This window comes from Euprymna scolopes, chromosome 7, assembly GCF_053919585.1.
Source record: "Euprymna scolopes isolate OS-2025 chromosome 7, ASM5391958v1, whole genome shotgun sequence".
NCBI lineage: Eukaryota > Metazoa > Mollusca > Cephalopoda > Sepiida > Sepiolidae > Euprymna > Euprymna scolopes.
Window position 1 is genome coordinate 90,014,816 of NC_136488.1, and position 19,491 is coordinate 90,034,306.

A 19,491-nucleotide genomic window follows, 5' to 3' on the forward strand; every position below is an offset into this window, starting at 1 on the left:
TAAGGCTAAACGGATTCCGGGTTTTAAAGGTTTTCTTTTTTTATCCTTTCCCTTGTGTTATTATCTATTAATTTGGAAAGTAATAGCTGTCCCATTCTTCAAGGACTAAAGTCCACATTCATTTATTTTTTTTTTTTAGATTTAAACTTGAACGGGTTTTATTTATCGCCGTTGCTTGATTAGTCCTTAGTGAATTGTAAAACAAGGAATGCCTAATCTCTAACCGCCTCTTGTCTGAACAAGCATTTCTTGAGTATAATAAATCAAGAGTTGGAATGGGCAGAAGATTACTTGAGAGTAAAGGATTTTTCAAGTATTTTTTTACATTCGACTTGCAGTATTCCGAGTGTTATACAGCTAGGATTGCTGACAAATTATGATTGAAGAGAGATTGAAATATATAGAATATGCGATGAGAAATCTCTCCAATGCCACTCAGTTTAACCGGGAAAAGTTAAAATAGGATAATAGAAAATATTCCGGGCAGTTCATGTCTTAAAAAATCTAAACAACTCTCGTTTTAAGTACAGTTCAGATACAACGATGATCTTTATCTATATAAAATGGGTAGGATAGAGAGAGTTTACTTGGCAAAGAAATCCGATTTTTACATATAGAACAGAAAAGGTGTTTATATATAGCGTGTTATATATATATATATATATATATATATATATATATATATTGTTTGTTTTTGCGATACGTTTTGAATGAATTCAATTATTTACGAAAGTGCATTTTTACCTAAATCCGAGTTGGTAATAATTTTCCCGTTAATCAATTTGCTACCCCACATGGGGAGCGGCATATATATTATTTAAAAAAAATAATTATCCACTGACACGTGTTTCGTCATCTACGACGTATCAGAGTGGCTGAAATCTAGCGAGATTCGAAATCGGGACCCCACGGTAATGAGCCTAAACCCCTTACCGCTCATGCACCTCGAACGACTGTTTGGATATATCGCGATTTACTTAGATTTTTTTGTTTTTGTTTTTGCGATAAGTTTTGAATGAATTCTATTATTTACGAAAGTGCATTTTTACCTAAATGCGAGTTGGTAATAATTTTACCTTTAACCAACTTGCTACCCCCACATGAGGAGCGGCATATATATTTTTAAAATATAATTATCCACTGACACGCGTTTCGTCATCTACGCCTCAGAGTGGCTGAAATCTAGCGAGATTCAAAGTCGGGATATATATATATATATATATATACATATATATATATATATATATATATATATAGAGAGAGAGAGAGAGAGAGAGAGAGAGAGAAAGAGAGAGAGAGGAGGGGAGAGATAAAAAGGAACAAACCATATTATGTGTTCATCAATGTTTCGTCTTTATTTCGAGAATTCCTCTGGATGAATGAAATTAAGAAACAAAAATTACCAGTACAAAATATTTGAAAATGTTTCACGTGCAAAGTGTGACGCTGTTCTATTTCAGAAAAACGGAAAAAGAACGTTGGAAATTCAAAAAGGTCGGGGTGGGGCGCTGTTAAAGAGAGGGAAATTTTAGTGACGTTGTATAGTCGTTAATGTAATTTTAACAGATATGAACGCAGTTAATATTCTTAGTGGAGAGAAATATATCTGTTGAAATTCAAATAAAGGTTTGTAACAGAAATGAAATGAGTGTTATGTAATTTATTGATTGAGATTATATGTATTAATTATTATAGGGGGTGTTTGAATGGTGTGAGAGGGTTAACCTGTGTCTACAGATAAATTATGTTCTTTTAATAAAATTTTACTTATTAATGGCGCTATGTTATAGAAACCTGCACGCTGTTTAATTGTGCTTGAATTTGCGATAAGCGCAGATTCAAGAAGTCTCCGGCGTGGTTTATTTGAAATAAATTTAACTACTTTTGTTTGTTTAAAGTCAAAGGTGTGATTATGCTGCAATAAATGAGAGAATAATGCACTTAGAGAATTGCTTTTTTTTATATCTCTTTTATGTTCACTGAGCCTTTTTTTTCAATTCACGCTGGGTTTCACCAACGTATTTATGATGGCAATTTTGGCAAGGGATAGTGTATATACCTCCATTGGAAACTGTTTTTTTTTTGGAGATGTTTCGTAGTTCTTAATATTTGTCTTATGGTTAGTGATGTGGTTTGTACGATAGGAATTTTATATATATATATATATATATATATCGAGAAGATTTTAAAAATTAATTAGTTATTGAAAAAAATAGTTTTAAACAACTTTATTAAGCATCAATTGAATTTACATTCTTTACTACTTTCTTAAAAATGAATATACAATGCGGGGCAGTAGCATTGTTATAAGGAGTGAAACCTTACCCTCAGACCTCAGTTACCATGGAGCAGTGGACGGGTGAGCATCTGGTATTGGGCGGAGGAAAACATTGTTTGCTTCACGAGAAACCCCTTTATGCTTAGAAAGTAACAGTATGGTACGCTATGTCTGCAAGAGGTATTATGGGTCCATTTTTTTTTAAATGAAAATGAGGTTGGTAATGGAGTCACTGTTAATGCTCAGCGCTATGTTGAGATGATAAATATTTTTTCCACTGCTCAATTTATCCGTTTCACAGTGGATGAACAAACACATTTCCAACAAGATGGTCCTACAAGTCACACGGCAAGAATTTCCATTGATGCCTTAAATGCTTTATTTCCAGTTCGTGTCATTTCTCGCAACGGAAATATCCCTTGCCCCACTCGTTCACCAGATTTGAGTGCTTGTGAATTTTTTTTTTTTTGGGGGGGGGAGGATGGGGTATCTAAAAACGAAAGTGTTCGAACGTGACCCAACTAGAACAGTTCCGGCTCTCAATATATATATATATATATATATATATATATATATATATATATATTCACGTGAATTATTTACGTCAAGTTTTCGAGACTTTGTAAAAAAGAAAACACGTCTTAGGACAATGCGTATCTATTTCATTCCTTCCTCACTTTTTTCTCTTTCTTGCTACATTCTCCATGTCACATACTAGCAGGTTGCTCGGCGTCGTGTGGAGAATTTACTTTTATTTTTGCATTCTCCATACCTGACGTCATCGGTGACGTAATTTTGCTATGGCGTCGTTTGCGATGCCGTGATACATAACATTACCTGCTATGGCGTCATATATAATGCCATAACATATATATATATATATATATATATATATATATATATATATATATATATATATATATATCTGCTATGACGTCATTATTTACAAACAAACGGACATACGGATTTATTATATTGTTTTTTTTTGTTTTTTTTTAATCATAATAATAATTATTAAATACCTACAGACACTAGTGTTTCATACTTTTGGGAATCATTAGTGCAGGGCGTCACGAGTAACGCCGTTCAATAGATTCGCACCCGACAACGAAGCTATCTTTGACTCCATTAGTAAGAACCAAATCTATTCGGCCACTGTTAACCGCGAGAAATATTTTTGAAAGTTAAACATTTTGTAAAAAGGTTTTTTTAACGCTTGCCAGAGTGCACCAGCTACTTAATTGGCTGAAAAATGCGACGCTCGCTCTTTGTTTATAAACAAGCGGTTAGAGCACTGTAAAAGTGGTGGACAAATGTTTGTTTAAATAGACATTTGGCGAAATAATTTACGGGCGCCGCTCCCGTGGGTCGATCAGTAGAACTACTGGCTGTCAACGTGATGGTTCTAGGTTCAATTCTCGGCTTGTGAGAGGTGCTAGTCTAGCGGCACTGATGAGTTGTGATACAACGAAACAGGACTGTATGTCGATGACTATATATATATATATATATGCGCGTGTGTAGCAGGTGTATTATTTTGTTTTCTATATATGTTGATCCAATGAAATTTTAATGTTTATACATTGTGATAAATGATTGGTAAGATCTCTGTTTAATGTCGAGTTCATTTAAATTAACACATTATTTATGAAGTTTAAATAAAACCTCACCCCAGAAGTTCAAGCAAAGTCTGTTTGTCTATCTATCTACCCATCTGTATCTCTTTCTAGCGATGAAATAGTAATTTAGACGAATTGTGAAATGTTATTTTCAAGCTATGGCGTACCGATATCTAATGAACATTTCTATGGTTCGCAAGCTTAACCAGGTTTGAAATAAAGCCCAAAATATAAGATAACCATTGAGCATCGAACCACTTACTCCCGTATTAATTATCTGCTCACTGATCTGGCTACCTATTACGCGACGGAGGCTTGTCGTGGAAAACGCTCAACGAAGCGAATAGGCGAATTCTTGCACATGTAGACTTTGCCGGCCGAGAAAAGACATCCACACTCATAGAGGAGGGGAGAATCGGGCGGTTTTTATGATCGGTCGTTCCATTTGGCTGGACCGGTTACGTGGGGGGGGGGGGGGGGGTAACGCGCCACCCCCAGCTACAAAAAAAATGAAAAAAAGGAAAGTCGCAGATCCTGGAAAACACCTAATGGCGCCTGCCTGTGACGTGATCCTGTCTTGCCTATTAGATTGCGGGGCTATGGATGGTGAGGAATCACCACATTTTGCGGGTTTGGATGGGTGGTGATAGTAAGGAACAAGAAAGATACGTTTGCTGATACATTCATGAAAGAAAGAAACGTATCGTATGCGCAGTCACGTGCATACATAACACGCCTGTAACACACGCTCGATTGAGGCAAGTACACACAGAAATTAACACAAAGAACAAGCATGAGAACACACACAAAACACAAAATCACATATATATTAATAGATACGCAGTGAGTAAAGCTCATATATGTATATATATATATATATATATATATATATATATATATATATATATATATAAGCAACTTCGTTTGTATGTGTGTGCGAGTTCGTTCCTTATAGACTCCGAAACGGCCGAACAGATTTTCTTTAAGATTTACAGAACTTTAGTGTATAAGTCTGGGAGTGGTCTTTGTTAAAATTTGTCTCAGAATACTCCCGATAATAACCGATAATCGAAGCCATTATTTTAATTTATCTCTCATCGGTAAAGCCATTTTTACATGTCGTCGTTTAGCAACAATTATAGAACAACGGGCCATGAAAATTCTACTGTCGGTAAGTTGATAGTTTATTTATTTATTTTTAAAATTTTTTTGTCATGACGTGGACTGTAGATTCAAACCCCGCACGTAAATTTCTTAATGTTTTTCTTTTCGTTAACTGGAAAGAAGATTATGTGAAATAATTTTATAAAAGAAACAGTAGGTTCTTCAGAATGCAGTGTAGAATAACATATTTGAACCAAGTTACTTCATGGAGGCATGTGAATCTCCCCCCCCCCCTTCGGGCAATTTCACGGATTTCGATGACAATAAAAATATAGGACTATGAAATATTCGTCGATCATCATTCAATCCCGGGCAACTTCGGCTCTCCCTGCTAGTATATATATATATATATATATATATATATATATATATATATATGTATGTATGTGTGTGCGTGTTAATATCAAATTTCAGATGGAAAAAAATGAGTCCAAAAGAGGACTTTTATTTTTTATATTTATTAATTATTTTACTAAATATAGGCCAATATTCATATTTATTGTTTCTATAAGACTCTTACGCGTTTTGCATGTGCATATAGTGATGCTGCCATTACACACATGATCAGAAAACCAGTGGTCCTGGATATGACCTTAAACTATATCCGATGGCGAGGCCCCAGCTTGCGGGCTTTGGGGAGCGTGGAACCACCCTTTAATTGCCATTGCTCCCAGGTCCACTCTCACCCGGAGTGGTAGTACCTGTTAGGGTCCCAACTATGGGTTAACTAGAAACGGACTTGAAAAAAAAAACATATTCTATTAAAAGATTTTTCTTCAAAATAACTGGATTCGACATTAAATAACCCGAATAGGGTTGATATGCCGTACAACAAAACCAACCAACCAACCAACCAAAACCACTTCCTTCCAAATGTCTCTTTGCGGACGAAAGCCACTGAAAATTATCTTTTCTTATGTCTCTGATATCATAAACCCATAGACAGCTACAAGACGTGTTAGCCTAATCTTATCCCTCTCATAATAATATAGAAATGCTCCGCTGATTTAGCTCCTTCAACAAATGCCTAGCTGAACGTTACTTTCCTTATAGTTAGAAAATTGCTTCCGTGGTACCAGTATTCCAGAATTCTAGCGAAAGAACTGACTCGCTCAATTATCACTTCATGAGTCTTGTTTCGCTCTTCGCTAAAATCTTTGATTGGTTAATCAATCAAGCGCTATTCTACCATCTGAGCGTTTTTCTGCCGAAAAGACTGGATGCAGACAAGGTGTTTCAACTGTTAATAGTTTAACCGTCATCTCTGAACGCATATACCATGCAATGGAAAAGGATGGAGAAGCTAGGATTTAATCCATGAAATAGCCAAAACTTTTGACAGCGTTTCGAATAAAGGAGATCATATTGTATTTCTGTACGAATACTTAACATGCCTGATGCTTCATATACAAATAAAGCGATCCAGGTCGCCCTCGATGTCTATACAACATGATATTAATGCAAGTCTATCCCAGGGGTCGGTCCGTGGAGCTTTTTATTTATTTATTTATAAATTAACTCCTTGACAAAATTGTGTCCGAAATAGATATATTTTCTGAGGACATCACGATTCATAATATACATCGGGAGAACAACGGATATGCAAATATCTAAGGATTCGGTAGAAACCCTAGAAAACGACCTTAACTCTGTAGTGGAATGAGGCCGTGAATTCATGGTAACATGTAAGGTTTTACAGACAAATTTTATTTTCTTTTAACAACAACACAAAACCTTCTGCACCACCGATTGTTATAAGAAATATACCTGAGAGTCCATTTTCACCCCCTCCTCTCGGCTAAACACTCAGGTAACATTAATTAGAAACAAATTAAGGACACTGACAAAACGTATCCTATATCTTTACAAAGCCACAATTTGCCCCTGCATGGAATATTGTTTGTATATTTGGGTTGCTTTATCTACCACTTGTCTTTCACTCTAGACAGAGTCCCAAAAAGAATCTCAAATTTAATAGAACACGTACTATCGGACAAGCTCCAACCCGGCTCCATCATCGCACTCATCCGCCTGTTTTACAAATATTTTCATGGAATATGCTCCGATGAACCTAGAGCGCGTGACCCCTTCGACGTACATATTACCGACTAACCAGATAGGCAGCAAAATCCCACTCCTACACTATTAATCATTAAGCTTTCTATTCTAATAGTTTATTCGCTAAAAGTGCTCGACTCGTCAGACTCGTTAGGGTGGTTTATAGAAAACGCCTGAAGCTGACGAGACGCTGAGCGTGTAACCCTAACACAAAACATTGTAAAGAAAACGTTTGTTTACTATTCCCGATTTAGTATTTGAAATAAATCTTCAGATTTATCTGGATTTGAAAAAAAAAAAACATGCAAAGAAAAAAAAATCTATAAAAAAACAGAACAATCACATGAGAGACAGGGAATACGTTAGTGATCACGTTACAGTCGTGAATGATGCATGAGAAGATGTTCACATGACAAACGTAACCATAAGGAAATATATTTCGTTGTTACAAATGTTGTAAAAAAAATGCTGTTTTTACAAAGAAAAATTGAGTTGACTTTCTTTCCTACTTTTTGTCTCCATTGAGACTGAGCACAGAACGTGTTAGTTGCCAGACAACGTTTCAGTTTTTTATTTAAAAAATAAATATTTATTGATGAGACGTACCTTACAATGAATGATATTTGAATTCGAAATTTTAAGTTTCGTAAAAATTATTCAATAATAATTAACGAATTATTTTCCAATTATTTTCTCATCGAGATTGTTTTCATTTTTCAATATAATTTTTATTGAATTGTCTCCGTATGGACAAAAATACAATATTTCATTGAAAAAAAAAAAAAAAATTGGACATGCGTTTGCGTGAAAAAAAAAGCAACAAAAAACAACAAAAAAAACACCACGAAATGGTTTTTCTGCACTTTCCGCCGTTTCACGTAAACCGCCAAGACGATTTCGACAATAGCACGGTCTTTATACTGCATTAGTACGCATGCTCATCGTGTTTACATTCAAATCTTTGTATGTCCGTTCAATATATTTCAGAAATGCTTTTTCTCTTATCGTAAAAAAAAAAATTCAAGTGCGTTTTAGAAATGCTTTGTTCTTTCAAGTGTTTTGTACGCATTTATTGTATTGCATCTGCGCATCACACCAAGGGGTAAACAATGTTAATTTGAAGTAGGAAAACAAACATGCTCTGCATAAATCATGGATGTATCAAAGTTGCATATATATATATATATATATATATATACACACAATCTTATAGTATATAGTCGTAAAATATATATATATATATACATATATACACAGAAATATATACAAATATACAGACACACATATATATATATATACATACACACACATATATAACTCACTTTGTGTGTATGTGTGAGTTCCTTCCACATGGATTCCGAAACGGCTGAGCCTATCTTTTGATAATTTTACACAAAGTTATTATCCGATCCTTAAAATAGTTTTGTTTTTCTTATAGATAAAAAGAAAAATTTTTGTAGAGGAATTTTTATACGTTATACCGGTAGAGGAGAAAATAAAATCTTAGCAATAATTTCTTCTTAAGAAAAAGATTTGAGCCCCAAACAATAAATGTTAAGGGGTAATATTAGAGGTGAAAGTTAAAAAAACATTTGACCTCTGCGATTTTTACCAAATTACTCAGATACTTTCCGGTCTAAACATTTGAAATTTTAAATAAATGGTATTCAGAGATAGGGCAAGCTTTTTAATCGGTTTTGGTCGAAAATTTTCCGTTACCAATATATAAATGTACGTATGTATGTATGTTTGCATGTCTGCCTAAAACCTTCGGCAGAGGGGACGGATTTTTACACGATCAGTATCGTTTTGAAGGTCGACCTTTCAGACGACAAATATCGAAAAATTGGCTAAAAACATTATTTTCACCTTCAACTGCGCACTTTTCTACAGAGGAGTCGTCTTTTCGCTGATATTTTTGAAAGTCATCCTCTCCTTTCTATTGTCTAGCCTTAATTAAAACCTACCTCACTTCAGGTTGGCGGTGGTTGTAACGACAAAGACGTCAGTGTTTTTCCCCGTTTTTTTTTTGGCCTGCGCGGTACGGGTTCGAGCCTGCCATTCTACTACCACTTTTTTTTTTTTGCTCAACATACACATCCAAACACCCGGGCAACGCCGGGCTGAAATGCTAGTATATCCATAAAAGTGAACGTGTCTGTGTATCTGTCTGTGTGTGTGTACATTTCCCTACGCAATAGCTCCGTCAATTTAAAATCTACAGAGTCGAAATTTTATATACAGGGTACTGAGATTTGGGAAAATCTTTGTGATCGGTTTTCGGCCAGAAATTTGGCTGTTAAGGGGTCAAAGTTCAACGATTTGACTTTTGAGAACTCTACCTAACCCCTCCGACAATTTTGAGTTTAAACACTTGAAATTTTAGATATAGGTTCCTTAGACATGGATCTAACTTAATAACTTTATTTGAGACCAAAACAAATGTTAAGGGTCATAATAGGGGTCAAAATTAAAAAAACAAAAACTGACCGCTTTTTTTTTTTTTGCTCAACATATACCTCTTCTCTTCTGTGGTCTTCCACTGGGTTACCGAATCGATTGCGTATTATGTCAAGGCAAAAAAAAAGAAAAAAGAGAGAGCTTCCCAATATTTTTTAACAACAACAACACCACCACCACCACCACACATCTATAAATTAATACGATAGCGTGTGTGTTCTTTTGTGTGTCACGCTTACATCCGGTTTGTTTAATTGTTCTGTTTTTTTCTCTCGGTTGGTTTCAATAAAAAAGCAGGGCAATGTTGGCAGCTGGTTTGGCTGCCCCATACCCGGCATTACAATCTTCAAAGGAAGAAAAAAAAAATAGTCATAAATAATTTTACTAAGAATTCTTCATAAGTTTTGGTTTCGGTTTCGACTATAGCTGATGGCACATAAATCATCTATATTTTCTATATTTTTTATAAATAATTTTATCAAGAATCCTTCGTAAGTTTTGGTTTCGGTTATGGCTGAAGGGACTCAAGTTATATATATATATATATATATATATATATATATATATATATATATATAACTATATATTGACTATCGTCAGGGTTGTTCTTCCTGTGCATCCTACTTATTGATTGATTTGTTCTCTTTCGCTTTTACTGTTTTTATTACTAATTTACTATGTGTAGTTTCGCCTAATTTGAATTTTTTAAATGCCCCTTCGAGGACTGCTACTCGAAAAATATGAACTATATTGGCCATACACGCACTACATTGGGAAGACGTCTCACAGGACATCAGAACACCTCCAGTGCTATTTGCAAACACCTCGAACAAGAACATAACATAATAAACACCACCTCCAAACTATACAAAGAACTTTTAAAAAATCACATATTAAAAACTTGCAATAATTACAAACGACTAATCATGCTAGAAAAAACCCAACCATTAATAAAATAAACTTTGACAACAGCAGTCGAATTCTCCACCTATTCTAACACGATAAAGGTGAAGAGGAAGGAAAAAAAAGAAGGGAAAAAGAGAAGAAAATTCAAATTAGGTGAAACTACACATAGTAAATTAGTAATAAAAACAGTAAAACGACAGATACCAAATCAATCAATAAGTAAGATGCATAGGAAGAACAGCCCAGACGATAGTCAATCGAGACCGAAAACGTTCGGTAAACTAGGGGACTTTATAAGAACTTTGGATTCCACAACAAAAATACTTGTACGAAAACAAGAAAAATTCGAAAGAAAGATCATAAAAAGAAGAATGAAGATCCTCTTCAATAAAATATGTGCGAATAATGAAATTCTGCCTATATATATATATATATATATATATATATATATATATATATATATATATATATATATATATATTCCATGCGTGTTTATTTCGGTTTCGATTCAAGCTAATGCACCCAAGTCATATGGATATATTTTATTTTGGAAATCCCAACTTTATAAGATATAAAATGGATAGAACATTAACTCTATAATAATATATACGAAATCTGCAAAAATTAAAATATCATTTAAGCGTACTTTACGACCGGGCTTTACCGAGTCTTCATGCTAGCTTAGACAAATAGTTTTGCAGTTTTAACAAAAAAGCTACAATAATATCAGAGCGTCTCCATTTACATTGAACATCTACAGAATGCCAACATCTATATATGTCATACGAATGAGTCCCCTGTCGAATTTCCACAGGTCCCGCTAGTTGTTGTTATTATTATTATTATTATTTCTCGCTATTTCAGGTTAGACCAGATTGCACATTGACATAAGCATTCTTACGTCAGTTTTATGAGCCTGACTACTTCCGTACCAGCTAATGACAAATTAATAGGTGTTTTATTTGTGACACCATCTCTAGTAAATTGCCATACAGGGATAACAGGCTTTCTCGACTCGGTTCTTGTTTTTCAATAGATTTCGCTTTTCCTAGATGTATTGTCGTCGTCGCCACGGCCGTGGAAATTAGTTTACCCACTGCATGATAGTCTTCTAGAATATCAGAGGAAAGCTAACAGGCGAAATAGCTTACTCAAGGCTGATCAGGAACTGGGCAAGGCAAGGACGTCCACCTGTTATGCATTAAAAAAACCCACTTACCAGAATACATACAGCCCCTAGTATTCCTACATGACCACACGTCTTGTACTGGTCAGGCATGTTGTTACATAACTGCGGTGATTTAACAGGAATCGGTGTATGAATGTTATTATGCCGTATATCTTGGGACGTATTCGAACCTTGTATGGGTAGATGATTGTATCGGGAGTTAAGTATTTTCTGGGGCGCTAAAAATGATCCAACGATTTCTCAGCGGCATCACAAACAGAAAAATCTAATTTTCACGCGTTCTTAAACTGTAACAGCGCGGATGTGCGGATGTAAATGTATGATAAATGACGTCACCGGTGGGGGGGGGAAGAGCTATAAAATAAGAGAAAGGCAAAGATGTCGACAGAGACGAGATAACGTTCGAAATCTCGGGAGAGACATGGAGAACATGCTAGATCACGGCTATAAGACGAAGAGATAAATGTTGTACAAACCAAAAAGCGAGTCGGAGTTATTTCCTGTTCTTTTGTCCTCTTTGCGACTGAGGCCACAACGTGTGTACAACGTTACAAAAAATGCAGTAAGATGAAAGGGAATTCAACTTATGAGCTTGGTGCAAAAATAATGTTTTTTTTTTTTTTTGGACGTTCAACTTCAAGTCAAAAAATCATTATGGTTTCACCACCCTAATGTTATGTATTTTTATAATTTATTTAGTAACATTATAACAATCCTACTTCAGTTTCCATGTAGAGAAAGGGTGGTAGAAATTTAGACAAAAGATGATACAGTCGCCCATCACATGTTCAAATACACTTTGAACTGTTGCGTTGTTAGTGTATTTATTATCTTACTAGGGAGTCTATTCCAAGGTCCAGGGATTCTGAATGAGAAAGAGGCTCTCTTTCGGTTCAGTTGAAATCGGTGGTGAAATAATTTCTTGTAATGTCCGTGTAAACCCCTAATCCGGCGAAGAAGTAAATAATAGCTCCGGTGGTATATCCTGACGCGTATTGATGAAACTGTGAGCAAAAATGAGGTCACCGCATAATCGTCGGGGCTCAAGAAAAATTAGTTATGCTTCTAACCCAAAAAGATTAGCGTAGTAAAAAAAAAAAAAAAAAATCGATAATATTTAACTTTCTTGTATAAGTCATCTCCGTTCCAGCCTGATATGTATTTAACATCGGTCCCCATCCATCACTTCGAGACAGCGATGTTTGGTTGAGTGAAATGTAAGGATTAATGATTCCAATTGTTATCAGTCGACGCCGCGCAATGCGCGCGTACCTGTCGTGCTGGCCTACAAGGCGAACAGGGACGCCATGTTGATTGGAGAAGCACGCACATCGGTCGGGGCATCTGTTTTGTCTGTCTTCGCCAGACGTCATCAGCTGTTTGGCTTTGATTTCAAAGGAAACCCGATAAGATTGAGAGCTTTGCCGACTTTCATCTGTTCGAAGATGTCAAAGCGAAGAATGCAGGATGACATCAAATTCAAAGAAAATACAATAAGATGTTCGCGTGTCTCTTTTCGCTTCTTTTTGTACAGGAAATGTTTTATGTGAAGAGTATTTTCGTAGTTTTTGTACAGGAAATGTGTTATGTGAAAGGCATTTTCATAGGGTTGGATGAAAAGAAGGATATAGTAGAACAATAATCACTAACCTCTCTTCCTCTCGTGCGTCGACCTGATAATTTTTTAAAAATATTAATCAATCAATGCTAGTTATTTTCTATTGATCATTTTTATATTAATATCAAAGGGGTTATTTTTTATTGGTTTATTTTATTTTACGACATAGAGACTCATTTCGGCTTATTTAATACTAAATTCAACCATCTTGGCAAAACTATTCATGATTGAACCCCTTTATATCCTTGATATTGCTTTTTTCAAAAGTCCAGTCCTTAACCTTACAACAAAGACAGGACTTTTGTAAAAGCAACATCGCCTGGTGTATCTAGCTAGTTATAACCAGTATACTGAAAGGTAATCATGAATGTGTAGGGATACTTAAATGTTTATGTAAAAAAAATAATATATACGTGCAAACATTTTTATATAAACATTTAGGCATCGCTACACATTCATGATTATCTTATACCTATAATATAAATCTCACTTCGCTGTTTAAGTGTATGTATGTATGTTTGTATGTCCACGTAAAACTTTCGACAGAGGCGTTGGATTTTCACGAGAACGGTATCATTTTAAGGCTGGGGCCTTCGGACGACAAATATCGAAAATTAGATAAAAACATAAATTCCTTCATCCTCAACTGCGCACTTTTCTATAGAGATGGGGGTCGCTTTTTTCGCCGATATTTTCGAAAGTTATCCCCTCTTTTTGATTATCTAGCCCTAATTTAAACCGACATCACTTCCGATTTGGCGATAGGCGCAACAGCTAAGACGTAACGGTTTTTTTTCACGTTCTTTTCCTCCTTCGCCCCTGCCTGCCTACTATAACTTTTTTTTGCTCAACACAAACCTCCAAACACCCGGGGAAAGTTGGCCACCCAGCCTAGTGTATATATATATTGTATTTTCACTTCAAACAATGCACGGTGTCACTTTGATGTAGGGTCTACATATGGGACAGAAGTTGCAGGAATATTATGTAGGGAGTTGACCAGCAAGATATATGTTTACATTACACTTTAATTTCTGCACGTCAGTTCAGTAAGCGAAGCAGGAACCCGGAAAGGCTTTTCAAAGTTCAGCCGTCTAGGGAAGAAACTATTAGAGTAGAAGGCCTTACGGCATCTGAGGATTACTACTATGTAGGCAGAGTACCTATATGTGTTATGTATAAATACATATACAATAGGATTTGTTTTATTTTATCTCACCTTATTTTACAAATAGAAAAATTGCATAATACTAAATAATAAATTTAAATTAATAAATTATGTTCTTATGATTCTAAAACGGTTCACACTTATTCTCTATATATAGCCATTCAAAAACTATCAGACCAAACACGATGTGGCACATTTATATATGTACTAGTGTTGGAACGATTAGTCGAAAGCTCCTGAGGTATCGGAATCCAACATTTTCGATTCGAAAACGATTCTTGTAATAGTTTTTAAACTTAATTTTTATTGTTAATACTAATGGTAAACATTTGTTTTAACTTAGTAAAACTAAAACCTATCGATCATAACATCAAAAATACGATATAAAATAATTTTACTTTCGTAAAAAAAAAAAAAAAATACAAAAATTGAAACTTTACATAAATTAGTTAAACGGCTCCTAAAATACATTTGGTTTACAAGGTTGTCAAAAAAAGTTCAATATTTGACTAAAACATTTCTGTCAATAAAAATACTGTCAAACATCAATTAATAATTAATTTTAAAGACTCATTATTTTTTTCTTATTAGAAGAAAATAAATTTGAAACTGATTGGAAATAGAACAAACATTTTTCTTTCTTTTTTTCCGTATGAAACTAAACAAACTGAATTACGTTTTGTTCTTTTGAAAAAAAAATACTTACTTTTTTGTGTGTCTTAGTTTTGCGTTGTCTTTTTGTGTCGTATTCTTTTTAAAATTTTCTTTATCAGTTGGTTTGATTATCTTATCAGTTTAGATTTTCGAACTTATTTCCGTCTTTCGTTCAGATTCAATGGTTGTTTTTCCTTCGAGCAATATGCGTTCCTGAATTCAGTTTCACTTTTTTTTCCTTTTGAGTTCCTCTATGAAAGAATATTTTTTTTGTCTCCACAATATTATACGCTCATCTTTCGTCGCTGAATGATATATCTTTCTTTAGATAACCATAACACAGGACATTCACTTAGGGTTAATCCAAAGGTTTATTTACAAAGGGGACACAAGGCGAGCCTATCTCTCTCCGTGTCTTAGATCTCTCTTATTCCCGGAGGAGTATTTCTACATTGTCCGTATATTATTGTATAGAGGGGTGCTAGGTCATTCCATTATAACAAATAACGAATCAAGTGATCACAATTAAAATAAAACTATTCACGTCTACTCCTTTTTCTCATGTAAAGAATGATTTTCTAAATAGCAACTATATTATTTATAAACCCGTTCTAAAAATGAGAAGGTGTCTTTGTAAACTATTCTGTTCCTACATCGTCTTTTTATTTTGCATATCAATCGTTAATTATTTTCAAATTGAATTTTGTCAATTAATGACGAACTAATCCAACTTAACTATTTTCAAGCAATTACAAAGAAAATATTTGAGAAAAACATTTAAAAAATTCTACTCGTGCAGTATACGCTCCTAAGAGTGTATTTTTATGTTTGAGAAAATATATGCAGAGATTACGTGATGGTTTTACAGTAAAAAACAAAACAAAAGAAACACATCTTTATTTAGAAATTAAAAATAATTGGAATCAGTAATTGTATCGGAATTGAAAACATTTTTTAGAATCGTCCCACAACTAATATGTAAGTTTCTAATAAATTACTTTTATAATTTGTATTAACAAATACTACTTGTTTAGTAATTGTCTGCCGAAACGTTGTGACTATAACAACCAAGATGAGGAAGTCAGTCCGACAATCTCAATAAATACTTGTCGTTTGATACGAAAAGAAAAATGTCTGAACTTCTTTACACTAACTCCGCAATTCATACTGATTCCTCTTAACTCAATCTAACCCACCAACTATCAATCTTTCTGCTCAGTCTCAGCTGTGAAAAATTTGACATCTGTTATTCCCAGTTGGGCCTTTTTAGAATCTCTTCTCCCACCCATGCAAATTAATGCCACATCCATGTTACAAACCAATAACCTCTCGTTCTTCCCCCTCCTCATCTTCCGCTGAGGGTCGAACAGACTTTCCGCCGCTTGTGAGTAATTTATTCTTTTACATTTTAGATTAAAAGTCCCCAACTAATCAATACAGATCATTTCACATTGCATAATCTCGTGTCCAGATTGGCCAAGTTCGATCTCTCCGTGGTCAGTATGTTGCCACATGTTCCTATGTATTGTCCTCTGGCCCATCACTTATGTCTTTATCTGTCTTTATCTTCTAGTTTCTAATACAATACTTTTATGCAATATACGAGGTGCCGTCCATAAGTTTGCAGACTTTTTTCGTATACGAACTTTTATTGAAAGTAAACACATAAAACTCTATTCCTCTTCGAAGTAATCTTTTCCGGCTGCAATGAACTTGCTGCACGCTTCTTACAACTTCTTGAAACCCCCATGGAAATCATCTTATGCCATTGCATCAATGAATATCGTCACAGTCTCTTTCATCCCCTTAATTGTCTCATACAGATAACCTCTAACGTTTTTCTTGAGCTTAGCCCTCTGTCGGCGGAATCTCTTCCTGAACTCCCTCTAAAACTTCAACATAGGATTCCTTGTTGACTATCAGTCCAGTTAGAACTAAATGCATGTAAACTATGTCCATGCTGTCAAAAAAAGGGATCATCATAAATTTCTGGGTGGAGTTGCTCTGTTTGACCATCTTGGACCTGGGAGAGCCAGCATGCTTCAACTGGGAACTCTGTCTCTTGGTCTCTGGTCATAGCAGTAGATCAAGCTCCCATTGTACGTCACTAGAGCATCAAGCATTGCGGGGTATAAATTGATCAGCTCGGGCATCTCCCTGTTGTCATAACAACATCTTTTTCTTTCGGATCTTCTCTGACAACTTCACGCAAATCTTCTACATCCTCAGTTTCTCGCGAATAATTGTGTGTACAGTTCGAACACTGACATCAAGATGTGCACTTATTGTTTCTATATACAATAGTCCTTATCCATGATATTCTTTATTTGACCCATCAACTTTGTCCTGACTTCTTTACAAAAAATTTACATAACCTGTTTATTTTATATTTATATATCTACTTAGGCTTTTTTTGTCAGTGTACTAGAAAAAATTCAGTTAAGTACAAGTACACTAAAAATTTTGAAATATAAAGATATAAAAAATACAACCGCCCTATTAAATTCAAGAGAGGAACTAATATTCACATGCAGTTATAAACGTTGGTTTAAATTTAATAAATATAAACCACCTTAATCATTAAAAATTACTTATTAGTAAAAATAGATTACAATATCTTTTTTTTTATTAATCTGTAATAAATTAAGTTAGACTAATTATCTCCCTTACATTCTTTAATTAAAGAAATATGACTAATTATCCCCCTTGCATTATTTAATTATACAAATAACATTATCCTCCAATTTCTTTCGAATTCTTAACCTTGGCGTCTTTTAATCAAAAGTACGCTAACGGAAATAAATTATTACACAAGCGTTCTTTTTGAAAATTTATCATTTCATAAGCTGAAAAGCTATAGCAAGCATCTATATGAGTACTTTAACCATAGTTCCTGATTTCAAAAGGCGAAAAATTAAAAGGTAAATATTTGTACGTGTGTTTTTATGTATATATATATGTATATTTATGTATATGTAATCTAGGGAATTGACCAGCAAGATATATGTTTACAATATATATATATATATGTGTGTACTTTTTCATATATATGCATGTATATATTTGTGTATGTATGCATAATATTGTACTTAAACCAAATTCTTATTTATAATTTTACTCTTTTTTATTTCTATCTCTTACCCATATTAATTTTCTTATCAAGTTTAAATCCATACCTTTATTTTAATTTTTTCCAGATACATCTGCCTTACTTTAATGCTAGGTTTATTTATGGTGTCTTTTACATTTAATAAAAACCTTTCCCAATATTTGCTGATGAGGAAACCTTGTTTGATAAAAAGCTATATGTAATAATTATTGACCGTAACTTGATATCAACCACAATAAAAACACTGTTTTCCGAAATGATCGTACAAATAATTGATTTTGTTGTTGTTCCTTCTTATGAAACGGATTTTAAATTTAATTATAATTTGATTTTTAAATTATCAATCACATTACTAAATATATATATATATATCACACAGATATGCTGTCACTGATCTGAGTGTATAGATACATGTGTGTATAAATTATATATATATATATATATATAAATATATATACATATATATACAATCTGCTCACTGCCTTTAGCTAATGGTGTTTGAAAGTTGATAATTAATCTTTGTGGTGCAGTTAAAGAGAGTTATCTATTTGACACAGATTGGAATGTGTACACACACACATATATATATATGTACATGCTTTTTATTTATTTTATATTAGCATTTACATGTCGCTACACATATGCATGTTTCGGTCGCGCAGTTACACGTAACCAGAGATATCTTCAGCTAATGCTGCTTATATAAAAGTAGAGTTCATAATTAAAATTGCATAAAAATTCACAACAGATATTGAACCAGAAGACAGACAAAAGTTATATATATATATATATATATATATATATATATATATATATATATATATATATATATATATATATATATTGGAAGTTTTTTAATCCTTAATACTATATAAAAAACTTATATAGTTTTTATATTTTTTATCGTTCGTTGGAAAACTATTTAGTCAGCAAGTCATTTAATCACCTGCAATTATTGCATCAACTTGCTCTCTATAATTCACTATTGACCCAATATTAATTTAAGGGACCATCAGTTGTTTACCATGAAACACTCTTTCGGGGATTTAAAAACAAGACAGTATAATAAATCATAGCTCCCCAGCAGTGTTTATCAAACACCACCTCCCTTAATCACAAGAACAAAAATGTTACAGATAAGTTCTAGTTTCCAACTCTTGAATAATTTGGCTAGCCTCTTCATGTTATAAAAAAAACGCCTGTTTCCAAATTTAAAATGGATATATTTTTAATTTACCTGTGTGGTAGTTAGACGATGAGGATTAATA